This window comes from Pinus tabuliformis, chromosome 6, assembly GCF_031772625.1.
Source record: "Pinus tabuliformis cultivar Carrire ecotype Pingquan chromosome 6, CPIR1, whole genome shotgun sequence".
In the NCBI taxonomy this organism is placed as follows: Eukaryota; Viridiplantae; Streptophyta; class Pinopsida; order Pinales; family Pinaceae; genus Pinus; species Pinus tabuliformis.
Genome location: NC_142292.1, coordinates 885,354,414 through 885,364,452, shown reverse-complemented (window position 1 = coordinate 885,364,452; position 10,039 = coordinate 885,354,414). Strand labels below are relative to the sequence as shown.

General features: G+C 41.8%; 1 pseudogene; it reads right to left on the bottom strand.

The window, feature by feature from the left end:
- Positions 1-3,137: 3,137 nt before the first annotated feature.
- Positions 3,138-3,915, bottom strand: LOC149261740 (pyrophosphate-energized vacuolar membrane proton pump 1 pseudogene; annotated as a pseudogene).
- Positions 3,916-10,039: the final 6,124 nt, after the last annotated feature.

Below are 10,039 nucleotides of genomic sequence, written 5' to 3'. Positions count from 1 at the left end.
GGTATTTGTATGAATGATTTCTTGGTTGTTCTATCCTAACATTAAGAGGGCATTCTCTAAAGAGATGTCCATGTTCATGGAATATTCTACAACGGAAAGGAATTTTCTTGTAGTCAATGATTTATGACCATATTGCATCTTGGAATTCTAGAGTTACTCCATCTGGAAGAGCACCCGAGACATCCATTTCGACACAAATCTGGGCATACACAATGTATTTACCCTGCTAGGTCGCCTATGATAGCTTTAGAAATCGTCCTAGCGAGTTCCTAATAGCTTCTAGTGTTGTTGGCATCTAGTGATCTAGAGGTAAAGAATAAAACTCATCCACATTAGAACAAAGGTAAATGTTTCCTTCTTTGGGATGCAATTTTCCTTCTAGGGTATCATGTACAACCCTACGGAGGAAAGGAAGTACGGTCCTCCCTCAAACACCCTGTCTCTGTCTTCCAGGTTATAAAATACAGTTGTAAAGAAACCTTTGGAACCCAGATGGAGGTCTACTTCCCCTTTGGGTTTCCAAACATATTGGATCCAAGTTCATAACACTTTTTAATTGGGCTAGATCCCCATAAACTTACAAATCATCACATATGTTTTCATATGGTCTCAGAGGGATTGGGTCTTTGGATTTGTAATTGGTGGGCTCCAGTATTGTAGCAATAATGCTACAACTCCTGGAACTCCCTTCTTTAATTTTATCAACCCGGTAGTTCGTAACAAACTTGGAAGCGACGGTGTTGTATGCACAAGTACTAGCTCTTGCCGCAGCTGTCACTTGGTCAGCTGGCACAAGTCCGCTAGGGGCTCAAGCCAACTTCTATGAGCTCTTAGAAGAAGCTTTTTAACTGATGGACGAAAGCTAACTCAAAGGAAGCTAATCTACTTGCGGAAAGAAACTGAAAGCCAAAAAGAAACGCAAACCCTAGCAAACCCTAGCAAACCCTAATTCTACCAACTAGTCCTACTGATGCAAAAATGAGAATGCAAACTATGAGAAGAGATGCCATTACTTCTAGGAAGGTAAAATGCATGTGTCTAAGTTATCACTATCTGAAGAAAACATCTTTTTGTATTTTTGATTAAGTTCTAAGAATTGTCATGCATGTGCTTTGAACTAGTTTTCCACTGTGCAGGGATGGATCAAGGGATGAAATGCTTTGGGAAAGGTTGGGATGGTACAGAGAGGGTCTAAGGGATACCTGACATTCTCTCTGAGAGTTTCACAAAGCTTGGATGACATGCAACCGTGTTTATGAACTTCTACAGGAAGTCTGCAGGGGTTTCTACAGGAAGTTTTGTAAGTCTTCTACAGGATGTTCTGTAATTCTTCTACAGGATGTTTACGAATTGGATTTTTGAGGATGGATGGTTGATGGAAGATGCATGGATGGTTATGGAGGTAGGATGGGGGTCTGAAGTGACCCAGGAACTGATGGATGGAGTGATGAGATGATATGTGGAAGGCTGATTTGGCTTTAAGGTAGTTGAGACAACAATGGAGAAGGAGGTAGGGTAACGTGGCAAAAGAGAAGATGGGAGATAAGGAAATAGACTTGGTGATGGAGGAGCTAATCTGGACGAGGCTCAGATGAACGAGGAGGTGATGAAGGTGATAGAGATGCCCTGCACAATGCTCATTCAAACGAATCAATGAATTCTTGCAAACAAACCAAGTCCTAGCTAACTCAATCCAACTGTCAATGAAATGAATAAACAGCAGCTTTGTTTGGAAAGAGAACCATATACATCACGTGAGCAAGAACATGCCAAAAGATCTAAATGCATAACAAACCCCTACCAATCTATTATAAACATGAAAAGCTACTTGAACCATAAAAAACAACCAAAATAACAAAGCAAGATCTAAAGAGAAGATTTCATTTTGAGAACGCAGCAAACACATAAAGATAAACAAGGGAGGTACTGGGCGCTTGAGATGGGCCCAACCCCAAGAACTACAGCCTCCCAAGAGAGATTTAGAGCTGGTGCAAAGCTGGATTCATCTTTATTAAACAAGAACGAAGAGTTACATCAAAACTATCCACAAGGAGAGCTTGAGAATGAGCTGAAAGCAAAGCTAATCCATGGCCTAAAAATCGAACTACAAAATGACTAACTACTGGTTGAGACACGTGACTAACCACTAGCTACAAAATGACTACCCACTAGCTAACCAAAATGAGGCCCCAAGCCTTCTTATTTATACAATTTGAGGACCCGACAGTCCTCCTAAAAGTTAGGGACTTGGCTGCCCAAGACTTGTAGTTAATAGCAGTCCTACTTGACTTGCTTGGCTTCCCTTGGGCTAATTGATTCGGTGGCCCTTGAACTCCGAGATGATGGTGGAGAATTCGAGGTAAGGGCCCATAAATGAGGGGGACACCTTCCTACAAATCCTCTAGCTTGTTCTCCCACGAATTTGGCTGCCAAGTACTCATTAAGACCTTCCATTTTGTCTCCAAGTTGACCAAAAAGGCTACACAAAGCACCCATTAGACTTGTTGGCATAATGACTAACCAAATTCACTCTATTAACATAAAAATAATCAAAAACATGCAATAAACAAATGAGAATGGTGGACTAAGCCAAATTAGGAGGTTGAATGAGCCCAAACAATTGTACATTTTTGGGGCTCATCATCACCCCCCTACTGAAAGTGTTGCTCATCCTCTGAGCAACCAAATCTCTCCCCTTGTCCTTGATGGCCCTGGTGACTTCCTTGGCTAGCATCTTGGCCGATTTCTCCTTTGGCTTCCCGCTTTTCAACTTTCCTGTAGAAACTGTTCGCTGGCTTCCTATAGAAACAACCTCTGTCTTCCTGTAGAAACAGTCTGCTAGCTTCCTGTAGAAACAGTCTGCTAGCTTCCTGTAGAACCAATTTCACTGATTTTACTTGCTTGGCTGGGGGTGCCTTCTCCTTGAACTGCGCTGCCTGAAAGCTGACGAATCCAACACAAATGGCAAGTCTAATGTATTATAAAAGCACACACGTACAATGAACTGCCCGAGAATAGATATTGCATGCTGAAGCTGGATGGGAAAAAGTGTTTCCAGGCCTTTAAATCACTGTTTTTCCATTGGTTAACCTTGATTCACGTTTCTGTTCCTGACATGACAATACTTTCCGACTGCGGCAGCTTTCTTTTCTTCATAAAATGCTTACTGCAATAGCAAATATGGGAATAATAACAGATTTGTATCCCAAAGCCAACCCAAATATAACATTAGTTGCTGCTTCCAGTCCTGCATGAATCGGCAACATCTTGGACAGGGCTGTAAGCATTACTAGTGCAGTATTCAGTGACAAAACCAATAACAAGGCCAGACCACAAACCAATAGCACCACAGAAGAAAAGCTCCCAGTTCTTTACAACCTTCTGGGCACCAAAATTGAAGATAGTGAAGGATGAAGGCAATGCAACTAGGCTTACAGCAGCAATGCCAATAGTCATCACTACTGTGGAGATAATAAGTTGCTTTTTCAATGCAGGCTCAATTTCCTTCACAGCCTTGATCTCAAATATGTTAGTTGCAAACATAGTTGTGATTAAGCAAGCAATGATACCCATTGAACTAATAAGCAAGGGATAACACATGGCAGTAAGATCATGAGAGTTTCCAAATGATGATATGGATGCAACAACCAGAGCTGCACAGGAAGATTCAGCATAGGACCCAAATAGATCTGATCCCATACCAGCGATATCTCCAACATTGTCACCAACATTATCAGCAATGACAGCTGGGTTGCGTGGATCGTCTTCAGGAATGTTCCTCTCAACCTTGCCAACAAGATCAGCACCTACATCTGCTGCTTTGGTGTAAATACCACCACCTACGCTGCCAAACAGAGCCATGGAAGATCCGCCAAGACCATATTTGAAGATGTTGAAATAAGTTTTGCTAACCATTTCATATATTTTTCTTCAAGATGTTCTGCTAATTTTCGTTTATCTCCATCTTGAGACAAGACAAACAATAGTTCCACAGCATGAGCTCGCATTTCAGAGTATGTAACTTCGCAGAAAGGGAAGCAATACCTGAATTTGAATACACTTCGAGTGAATCATGTTGCAAGTGCAAGTTGACTAACGGTCTTTGAACTTAAGCCGAGCGCTCAGTGATGTCTGCGTGATTTTTGGAGTGAGGTGGCACATACGTGTGCTGGCTTATGCGACTGTTGTCTCCACTGCAGTGTTTAACTATTTTTTTTTTGCTGTTAATCTCATCCATCAAGCATGCTGAAGTTTAACTGTCCATCACTACCTGTTTTCAATTGTCTTCCTGAGATGGCTGAGCGCACGTGTCTCATTCACCCACCAAGTGCTGTTGAACTGGATGAGGGTGGCCAGTTAGCTGGCCACCAATTTGTCTAAATCCAACCATCTCATTGTTCACGCAGTTCTCGAATTACATTCATGAAACAGAGGAATTAGTTTAGTCACGTACCTGCAAGTCGACTGGCTGCTGTGAAGCTTTTTGCTGCATGCATGTGTTGATCTTTATTTGCTGCATGTATGGTGGCTTGATTGATGATTTATGGCTGTTTTTTCTTGTACAGGTGTCCTCTGGACAGATCTAAGCTGCAGGAGTTCATTTCCACGTTCAACTCTGCCCGTTCAAGCTGCTGCTGCTGCATGGTCACAAAACCAGAACTTCTTTTTCCCATTTCTCCCAAACGGTAGATCGGACTGATCTGAAACTCGGTGAGCATGTTCCTACCATCATTATGCATCTCCCATAGCAAATTCGTGATCAATGGATGCACGGATTTCGAGAAAAATGGAAAATGGCTGAAGATTTCAGAGCTTGATTTCTCGGAAACCGTGCATCGGAATTGGCTGAAACTGCTTGGGTAGGTTACCATCACTCACATGCATATCCCCATGAAACAGGTTTTGAAACGGATGCACGGTTATGGAGAAAATGCAAAAATGGCTGATGGTGATGGAGGCTGATTCCTTGGAAACCGTGCACCGGAATTGGCTGAAACTGCTCAGGCATGTTGTCATCAACCTTGTACAATTCCCCATAAAACGGTTTGTCAAATGGATGCATGGTTTTCAAGTTATGGCAAAAACAAATTTGGCTCTAGGTATTTTTGCTTCAAGGCCTTTGCATGTGTTTGCATGGTATGACAAAATGAATTTTGGCTGTGATGCAGGTATGGAGATGATGGAGGAGGAGTTGGAAGATTGCATGAGGACTTCTGAACCCTTGAGGAAGCTACCATGTTCGCCAAACCACTTTTTGAAATGCATGCCTAGTTTCCCACAATTTCTACAGGAAGTTCCAGTAGAAGCACAATGAGAAGCACAAGGAGGTGGAAAAAATGATGGATGAAGGCAAGGGATGGACACACAAGTGCTTGTAGGCCTAATCAACAAATTCCCACCATTAGATTCACTTTTGAAATTGGATTTGGCTCATCCAAAGGTTCTACAGGATGTTCCCTGTAGAAATACAGAGCTTCCTGTAGAAGGCAAGAAAATTCCTTTGACCTTGATTTGAGTGCTCCTCCTGTCATGAAACGTCCTTCTTTAACCTGCAATGTCATTGCTGCAACATGAAATTATTCAATGGAGATTAGCTTTATTTTTCTTTTTCTTTTTCTCTTTTTTTTTTGAAAAACAACTAGGGCGCCTCATGGAGGTTTTCACCCTAATTGCCTACCTTGGGCGCCTCCAAGGGAGGTTTTCACCCAAAGATCTTATTCTCTTTTCTCTTTTTTTCCCAACCCATTGACTGCCTCATGGATGTTTTCAATCAATGAGCCAATCTAAGGCGCCTCCAAGGAGGTTTTCACCTTAGATTTTTATTTTTCTCTTATTTTCATTTTTTCTCTTATTTTTTTTTGTTTTTTTTTTTTGTTTTTTTTTTCTACCCTACCCTACTTGAAAAACAAAATCATTTTCAAGTATACGAATACTTCCAATGGAGCCATGTGCACATCGAGATTAGAGACAAGATGATGTAAAGGCTCGGAATGCATGCTGTGACAACTATCCAACTTTCAGAGACAAAATGATCTGACTTTGAAAGTACAAAACATAGCTGAGGAGGAGAGTATTGTTGCAACTTAGTGACCTTCTGAAACCATATCTCAATATAGCTTTGATATCCTTGGTCATCTTGCTGATTTGGATCATTCTTCATGTCACCTTCTATCATGACCTTCTGATCTTCCTCTTTTTGTTGATCTTTCTCTTGAATACACGGGAGATTTGATGGTAACCATGAGGGAACTCTCTCGACCTCTGATTCTGATCTCTTCTCTTCATCAAGTGCGGCCCATGGTTCTTTGATCTCCTCTTTGGAATCTTCTTTTGCTTTTGGTCCTTCAATAGAATCTTTGTTTTGCAACACTCTTCCTGAGCTTTGGTGAACATCATTGAGCTCAAGAGGAGTCATTTGCACATGTTGTGCCTCAGATTTGCAATGGGGTTGAGCTGTTCCATTGTGTGGTTTTGGAAATGGTACGGGTAGCTGAGTGGAGGTGTGAAATTGAGATGGAGATGGATGGCATTGTGGTTGGGTAGGCATTTGGGGTTGCCTTGGTGGAGGAGGAGGCGATGTTTGTGGATGAGCAGGTGGTGGAGGAAAATGAGCGGGATGAGCGTTGTACTGGGGCCTCCACTCCTGATAAGGTGCATTCCACTGGGGTTGTGGCTGAGCATAAGAGTGAAACGAATGAGCAGCTGGTTGGGCATAATATGGATCTGTGAAGGAACAAGGAGGAGGTGTGAACCAGGAAGGATGAGCAGGGGGACCCCAAGAAGGCATGAAGGTGGCTTGATAAGGGTCATAATAGGTCTGGGATGTACCTTGCATTCCCTGCTGGTAGGGTATGGGTCCATGTGGCCTCCTTTGGTTCATATAACAGAGTGATTCAGTGGCTCCTTTGGCTCTCTGGTATGCAGCTTTGATTCTGGGCAAGGAAGGGCACTGATCTGTAGGATGGTATTCTTCACAGATGAAACACACTTCTAGAGAGTGCATTGGACATTCATTCCTAGGATGCTTTCTAGTGCACTTAGGACAAAAAATGGCCAAAGCCCTCTTGGCTTCTTCTTGCTTCTTTTGGATCCGCAAGGTATCCAGTTACATGGCAAGAAACTGCCTCATATCACTCTTGAAATCTTTGATTTGATTTGCAAATTCATCTTTGGACAAGGGACTGCTCCCAACATTTCTGCTTGTAGCCATTTGCTCCAGAGGAATGTTTTCTTCTTCTTCTCCCCTAGAGGTTCTTCAAATATATCTTGATGTCCACCCAGGGGTTCTTCAATCACAGCCATCGAAGAAGAGAGAAGGTTGTGTGAAGCAGTGGGGGTGTTTTGCAATCATTTTTCTAACTTATCTCTACTCCTACAAGGCATGAAATGAAATCTTTTTGGTTGATTTTTTCTTTTTCTTTTTTCTACTTCTACTTGCAAAAATGAAATAGATTGAACTGCAACTAACTATCTTGTTGAAATGAAAATGCGGAATTGAAATGAAAGCAGGAAAGGACTAATCTATTTTGCTCAAATGAAATTGCAGGAATGAAATGCTAGTCTACGCTTGCAGAATTGAAATGCTAATCTACGCTTGCAGAATTGAAATTGCAGAATTGAAATGCTAATCTATGAAAGCGAGAAATGCTAATCTATGAAAGCGGGAAATGCTAATCTACTTTTGCATAAACGAAATTGCATAATGGAAATGAAATAAACTACTTAGAAGAAGATTGTAGTGGAAAATAGAAGAAAAGCGACAATCACCAATACTCTGACGCTTCCCCGGCAACGGCGCCAAAAAGATGGTGGGCTCCAGTATTGTAGCAATAATGCTACAACTCCTGGAACTCCCTTCTTTAATTTTATCAACCCGGTAGTTCGTAACAAACTTGGAAGCGATGGTGTTGTATGCACAAGTACTAGCTCTTGCCGCAGCTGTCACTTGGTCAGCTGGCACAAGTCCGCTAGGGGCTCAAGCCAACTTCTATGAGCTCTTAGAAGAAGCTTTTTAACTGATGGACGAAAGCTAACTCAAAGGAAGCTAATCTACTTGCGGAAAGAAACTGAAAGCCAAAAAGAAACGCAAACCCTAGCAAACCCTAATTCTACCAACTAGTCCTACTGATGCAAAAATGAGAATGCAAACTATGAGAAGAGATGCCATTACTTCTAGGAAGGTAAAATGCATGTGTCTAAGTTATCACTATCTGAAGAAAACATTTTTTTGTATTTTTGATTAAGTTATAAGAATTGTCATGCATGTGCTTTGAACTAGTTTTCCACTGTGCAGGGATGGATCAAGGGATGAAATGCTTTGGGAAAGGTTGGGATGGTACAGAGAGGGTCTAAGGGATACCTGACATTCTCTCTGAGAGTTTCACAAAGTTTGGATGACATGCAACCGTGTTTATGAACTTCTACAGGAAGTCTGCAGGGGTTTCTACATGAAGTTCTGTAAGTCTTCTACAGGATGTTCTGTAATTCTTCTACAGGATGTTTACGAATTGGATTTTTGAGGATGGATGGTTGATGGAAGATGCATGGATGGTTATGGAGGTAGGATGGGGGTCTGAAGTGACCCAGGAACTGATGGATGGAGTGATGAGATGATATGTGGAAGGTTGATTTGGCTTTAAGGTAGTTGAGACAACAATGGAGAAGGAGGTAGGGTAATGTGGCAAAAGAGTAGATGGGAGATAAGGAAACAGACTTGGTGATGGAGGAGCTGATCTGGACGAGGCTCAGATGAACGAGGAGGTGATGAAGGTGATAGAGATGCCCTGCACAATGCTCATTCAAACGAATCAATGAATTCTTGCAAACAAACCAAGTCCTAGCTAACTCAATCCAACTGTCAATGAAATGAATAAACAGCAGCTTTGTTTGGAAAGAGAACCATATACATCACGTGAGCAAGAACATGCCAAAAGATCTAAATGCATAACAAACCCCTACCAATCTATTATAAACATGAAAAGCTACTTGAACCATCAAAAACAACCAAAATAACAAAGCAAGATCTAAAGAGAAGATTTCATTTTGAGAACGCAGCAAACACATAAAGATAAACAAGGGAGGTACTGGGCGCTTGAGATGGGCCCAAACCCAAGAACTACAGCCTCCCAAGAGAGATTTAGAGTTGGTGCAAAGCTGGATTCATCTTTATTAAACAAGAACGAAGAGTTACATCAAAACTGTCCACAAGGAGAGCTTGAGAATGAGCTGAAAGCAAAGCTAATCCATGGCCTAAAAATCGAACTACAAAATGACTAACTACTGGTTGAGACAAGTGACTAACCACTAGCTACAAAATGACTACCCACTAGCTAACCAAAATGAGGCCCCAAGCCTTCTTATTTATACAATTTGAGGACCCAACAGTCCTCCTAAAAGTTAGGGACTTGGCTGCCCAAGACTTGTAGTTAACAGCAGTCCTACTTGACTTGCTTGGCTGCCCTTGGGCTGATTGATTCGGTGGCCCTTGAACTCCGAGCTGATGGTGGAGAATTCGAGGTAAGGGCCCATAAATGAGGGGGACACCTTCCTACAAATCCTCTAGCTTGTTCTCCCACGAATTTGGCTGCCAAGTACTCATTAAGACCTTCCATTTTGTCTCCAAGTTGACCAAAAAGGCTACACAAAGCACCCATTAGACTTGTTGGCATAATGACTAACCAAATTCACTCTATTAACATAAAAATAATCAAAAACATGCAATAAACAAATGAGAATGGTGGACTAAGCCAAATTAGGAGGTTGAATGAGCCCAAACAATTGTACATTTTTGGGGCTCATCAGTAATCACAACCCAAGGATTCTTATTGGTCTTAGGCTTACAGGATCCATTTGGGATCGACATTACAGAACGCGTACCTTTCTTTGAAGACCTCCATCAAATGCTTTGGAATTTGCATCCTTCGTTGACTTTGTTTGGTTTTCTCCTTGTGTACTAGCTCTCGTCATGTCAGAATGGGCCCGAAACCCACTTTGGATTCCTTTTCCTCTGTCAACTAGGACATTGTGATAGCAGGGAGAA